Source organism: Melanerpes formicivorus, unplaced genomic scaffold (assembly GCF_026170545.1).
Source record: "Melanerpes formicivorus ecotype bairdi unplaced genomic scaffold, bMelFor1.0.p_v2 SCAF_1, whole genome shotgun sequence".
NCBI classification, from domain to species: Eukaryota; Metazoa; Chordata; class Aves; order Piciformes; family Picidae; genus Melanerpes; species Melanerpes formicivorus.
Window position 1 is genome coordinate 60,212,612 of NW_027142353.1, and position 6,024 is coordinate 60,218,635.

A 6,024-nucleotide genomic window follows, 5' to 3' on the forward strand; every position below is an offset into this window, starting at 1 on the left:
TGTACAATGGAAGAAATACTTGGTGTGAGGGAGGGAGGTAGAAATCTGAGGAAGGCAAATTGTATTGGTAGAATCCCCATTTGGGAGTTATAATCTCTGTCTCCTCATGGAGAAGAAGAAACCTTGAGGCTTCAGATGTGTAAGTGAAATGGCAGAAGACATGGAAATCTGGGCTTCATGTAACACTCCTGTAAAGCTGAAATGCTGTGTGATTCAACTTCTCTCATCAGTGATTTCCATGTCTTTTTTCCCCATATGTATTGGGGTTTGGATGTTTTAAGAGATACGGCTTTTAAGATGGCATCTCTAAGTTTAGACAGCTTAGAGACACATGTTTCAAAAGAACATCTTGGCCTGTATCAGGAATAGTGTGGCCAGCAGGAGCAGGGAGGTCATTGTGCCTCTGTACTCAGCACTGGTTAGGCCACACCTTGAGTCCTGTGTCCAGTTCTGGGTCCCTCAGTTTAGGAAAGATGTTGAGTTGCTGGAATGTGTCCAGAGAAGGGCAACAAAGTTGGGGAGGGGTTTGGAACACAAGCCCTATGAGGGGAGGCTGACAGAGCAGGGGTTGCTTAGCCTGGAGAAGAGGAGGCTCAGGGGAGACCTTATTGCTGTCTACAACTACCTGAAGGGAGGTTGTAGCCAGGTGGGGGCTGGTCTCTTCTCCCAGGCAACCAGCACCAGAACAAGAGGACACAGTCTCAAGGTTTAGGCTGGATGTTAGGAGCAAATTCTTCACAGAAAGAGTGATTGGCCATTGGAATGTGCTGCCAGGGGGGTGGTGGAGTCACCATCACTGGAAGTGTTTAAAAAGAGACTGGACGAGGCACTTAGTGCCATGGTTTAGCTGATTAGATAGTGTTGGGTGATGGGTTAGACTTGATGATATTGAAGGTCTTTTCCAACCTGATTAATTCTGTATTCTGTATCCACCTTGCGCTAAATTACTCTTTATGTTGGTCAAGAGGAGGAAGAGTGCATTTATCATAGAATCATAGAATCAACAAGGTTGGAAAAGACCTCAATGATCATCAAGTCCAACCTGTCACCCAACACCTCATGACTACTAAACCATGGCTTCAAGTGCCACATCCAATCCCTGTTTGAACACCTCCAGGGACAGCAACTCCACCACCTCCCTGGGCAGCACATTCCAATGGCCAACAACTCTCTCAGTGAAGAACTTTCTCCTCACCTCAAGCCTAAACTTCTCCTGGTGCACTTTGAGACTCTGTCCTCTTGCTCTGGTGCTGGTTTACAATCTGAATTGCAAAAATCAGACTTATCAGCCAAAGTGACCTATGTCACCTGCCATGACATCTGATTAAGGTAGACATGGTAGTTGATGTTCATGGACAGATGTGCTGCCTTTGAATGTAAATTAAGCCTATTTCACAGACATGAATTTATACCTAATCTCACTTCCCAGCTGCGCTGTGCTACCTTCTCTGCCTCCACCCATCATAGTCATCTCCCTGCCTTGCCTCATCAGTTTTCCTTTCATGTTCCCAGCCAGACAGCAGAGATCCAGGAAGGGGGAATGAAAAGGGCTACACTGTCCACCGCAGTCCATGCTCAAACCTGTGACAACCCAGACAGAAATAGCTCAATCTTTCAGCCAGTTATTCTGCTTGTTTTCCAGTAGTTTAAAGGTATTGGTAGCATACATGTGAGAGCATGCAGGCAAGATTGGTGTTCTCAGCAAGTTGTTAATTAGAATAGAATGGAATAAATCAGGTTGGAAGAGACCTTCAAGATCATCGTGTCCAACCTATCATCCAACACCATCTAATCAACTAAACCATACAACCAAGCACCCTATCAAGTCTCCTTCTAAACACCTCCAGGAATGGTGACTCCACCACCTCCCTGGGCAGCACATTCAAAGCGGCAATCACTCTATGAAGAATTACTTCCTAACATCCAGTCTGAACCTCCCCTGGCACAGCTTGAGACTGTGTCCTCCTGTTCTGGTGACGGTTGCCTGGGAGAAGAGACCAGTCTCCGCCTGGCTACAACCTCCCTTCAGGTAGCTATAGAGAGCAATAAGGTCTTCCCTGAGCCTCCTCTTCTCCAGGCTAAGCAACCCCAGCTCCCTCAGCCTCTCCTCATAGCGCTTGTGTTCCAAACACCTCACCAACTTTGTTGCCCTTCTCTGGGCACATTCCAGCAAGTCAACATCTTTCCTAAACTGAGGGGCCCAGAACTGGACACAGGACTCCAATTGTTTATATAGAATAGAATAGAATAGAATAGAATAGAATAGAATAGAATAGAATAGAATAGAATAGAATAGAATAGAATAGAATAGAATAGGAATAGAATAGACCAGGTTGGAAGAGAACTTCAAGATCATCGTGTCCAACCTATCATCCAACACCACCTAATCAACTAAGTATTTATGTAAATAATAGAGTACAGGATTTGTGAGGATTTGTGAGGTTTTGTACCTGCCATTCAAAAACATCACCTAAAATTTGATATGTGAATTCCTTCCCTGAGGATATGGCTGAGATCCCTGGTGGTTTTGATGAACACACAGTGTAATAGATTAGGAGAACATTTCCTGCCAAGAACATTTTTTTCCTTAAATGCAATGCACCGATTACCAAGTCAAGGCAAGAATTACATTGACTGAATCTATATTACATTAAGCCAGTGCAGTAATTTATATCTACAGCAACCTTGAAAGCTGCACAGAAGCATTCACTGGCCAGCTGGGAGTGATGTAGCAATTCTGTGGCACTCCTTAGCATTACTGCCTTAGAATCATAGAATCATAGTATCAGTCAGGGTTGGAAGGGACCACAAGGATCATCCAGTTCCAACCCCCCTGCCATGGGCAGGGACACCTCACACTAGATCAGGCTGGCCAGAGCCTAAGCCAGCCTGGTCTTAAACACCTCCAGGGATTAGGCCTCAAGCACCTCCCTGGACAACCCATTCCAGGGCTTCACCACTCTCATGGGGAAGAACTTCCTCCTCACATCCAGCCTGAATCTCCCCACCTCCAGCTTCATTCCCTTCCCCCTAGTCCTATCACTACCTGAGATCCTGAGAAGTCCCTCCCCAGCCTTCCTATAGGCCCCCTTCAGATACTGGAAGGCCACAATAAGATCACCTCGGAGCCTTCTCTTCTGCAGACTGAACAGCCCCAACTCCTTCAGTCTGTCCTCATAGGAGAGGTGCTCCAGCCCTCTGATCATCCTTGTGGCCCTTCTCTGGACACGTTCCAGCACCTCCATATCCCTCTTGTAATAGGGGCTCCAGAACTGGATGTAATACTCCACGTGGGGTTCTCACCAGAGCTGAGTAGAGGGGGAGAATCATCTCCCTTGACCTGCTGGCCACACTTCTCTTGATGCAGCCCAGGATCTGATTGGCCTTCTGGGCTGCAAGTGCACATTGAGAACTCACGTCGAGCTTCTCGTCTGCCAGCACCCCCAAGTCTCTCTCCTCAGGGCTGCTTTCCAGCCAGTCACTGCCCAGCCTGGATTTGTGCCTGGGATTGCCTCGACCCAGATGCAGGACCCTGCACTTGGTAATGGGCCGCTTTGTGACATGGTTTAGTTGAGTAGATGGTATTGGATGATGGGTTGGATGATCTGAAAGGTCTTTTCCAACCTGGTTAATTCTATTCTATTCTATTCTATTCTATTCTATTCTATTCTATTCTATTCTATTCTACTCTACTCTACTCTACTCTACTCTACTCTACTCTGGGAATTGGTAGTGTGCCCTCAGTGGACAAAGCTGGATGGCTGATTATGAACTTAGAGGTCCAAAATCACATCAGGATTGTTGCCTGAAGTGATTACTTTCCAAAGGACAGCAGAGGTGATTGGTGAAAGCATTGAAAATGCTGTTTCCTTGCCCTTAATACTCTTCTAAATTATATTTTTTTTATTCACTAAAGCACCAGAGAATCTTGGCTTGAGTTGGACTTAAGAGTCTGGGAAGTGTGGTTTATTTACCGGGCAGAGGAATTCTCTCTCCACCTGGGCTGAAGCAGATCTCTCCCCAGACCACTACAGTAAGATCAGGACAGATTCCTATCCTCAGACTTTGAAAGAAATATATGCTTGTGAGAATCAGCATTTCTAAGTAAGACAAGAGGCTGTGTATTTATTATAGGCCTTTTACTGGGTCTGTAGAAGGTTCTGCATGCACGACAGTAGAAATACAGATGAAAAAATACGAGTCCATTTTGACATGTTAAAGGCAGTAAGATATGTAGATAGCTGAGTAGTTATGCATCATCTGTAAGTAAATGTCCTCCATCCATCAAGTAAGCATACAAGCAAAGTGTCATTGAAAAAATACACATGGCATTAATGCAATCTCTGCTGAAATAACATTTTTCCATGTCACAAAATGTGCCATAACAAATGCAAGTTGTATTTTAATGTATGGTTTAACACAAGGCCTTTTACATTGTAGATAGTTAAAACAGTCTTTCAATTATTTTTTTATTGACCATTTATTTCCATGTGTAAGCTCTAATAATATCTGTTCATTCTTTCAGAAAGACAGGCAGCAATAGCTCTAGTTGGCATGATACCAAAAGAAACTTCAAGCTCTTCGGTGGCAGATATGGTTTCAGCAGTGGTTCAGTCATTTAGACTTCCTGGGAAAGTGCATGAAGAAATCTGGGGCACAACAAGGCTTTTTTTCCTTGGTCAGACTGGTTGGGACAGCTAAAATTGGAAGGCAAGTTGCAAAGTCTCTGATTGCCTCTTGTAACTTTGTTAGGAAGTGGACATCTCCCTACTGTCCCTACTGTAGGAGCTTACTTGTTAAAGCAAGAAGCGTTGTGCTTTGAAAGGCAGTGTTGATCTAGGTGTTAAGAAGATACCAAGTCTTTCCTTAGTTGTGTTCAAACAAACATTGTTCAGGAGGTTTGGAACATTTGTGCTGATGCTGCTGACTTCTCTGCATTATGAGAAAGCACTGAGTATCTGCTGCTGCACTGCAGGATTAATGCATCCTTCACCAAAGTTACAGCAGAAATTGACATAACTTCTTACCCTTCAGGTGGTGCAATTAGAATGTTATGTGGCCAGGGACAGTATGGCTGACATCCAGTACCCTAGATCTTCAAATCTCTATCACTAAACATCCTGAAAAAAAATACTTAAACATCAATGATAGAAAAGAAAAACCCCACAACACTGCAGTAGTGGAAGCAGAGCTCAGTTGTAAACAGGGCATTAAACATTCATGTTGTAAAACTCGCTTTGGCTCATTGTGTTAGAGGGTCTTCTACATGCACAGACAGCATGACAAACAGGCTAGTGGTTTGGCTGCCTATACAGAACCAAAGAAAATTAAGGCTTAGGCTTAGACCACAAATTTAATGATATAGAGTTGTAATTGAACCTCTTCTGGAGTTTAAGCTAGAGAATTGCACTTGAGTTTTCCACAGAGTTCCAAATACTAAGTGCTCTCTATTTTGTCTGCCTTCTTATCTATATATATTTAAAATTTTAAGCAATAACTTTTATATAGGGAAATGTATTGCTTCTGTTTTTAATGTCCACTGAATTTACTATTTAAGTTTGCATAATAGTTTTCTGGCTCTATCAGGAAGGCTACAAATTCAGTATATTCCTTTTCTGGAATGTCTTCACACCTAGGTAAAAAAGTAAATTTCTTGAGAAATCTGGGAGCTCCAAAGACAAGTTTAGATAATATATATTAAGATAGTTCAAGAACTTTGTCTGATTTTCCTACTTCTGGGTGATATGCTTTGAAATGTATTACTAAATTGTAACTGTTCTCCAAGAATTTTTACTTGCAGTCTTCCCTAGGCATTCACTATGGGCTGCTCTCAGGGCCAAGACATTGGACTGGACCTCAAGCCTGACATCTTACAGCTGTTCCTACATGTTTGTATTTCATCTCAGTACTGCATTTTACTGAGGCCCCATCCAGGAGGCATACTGAAGAAAGAGCATCAGACTGAACTTGATATCATGTGCAGTTCACATTGCAGCCCCAGTTCTGGGATGTGTGATGGCTGCT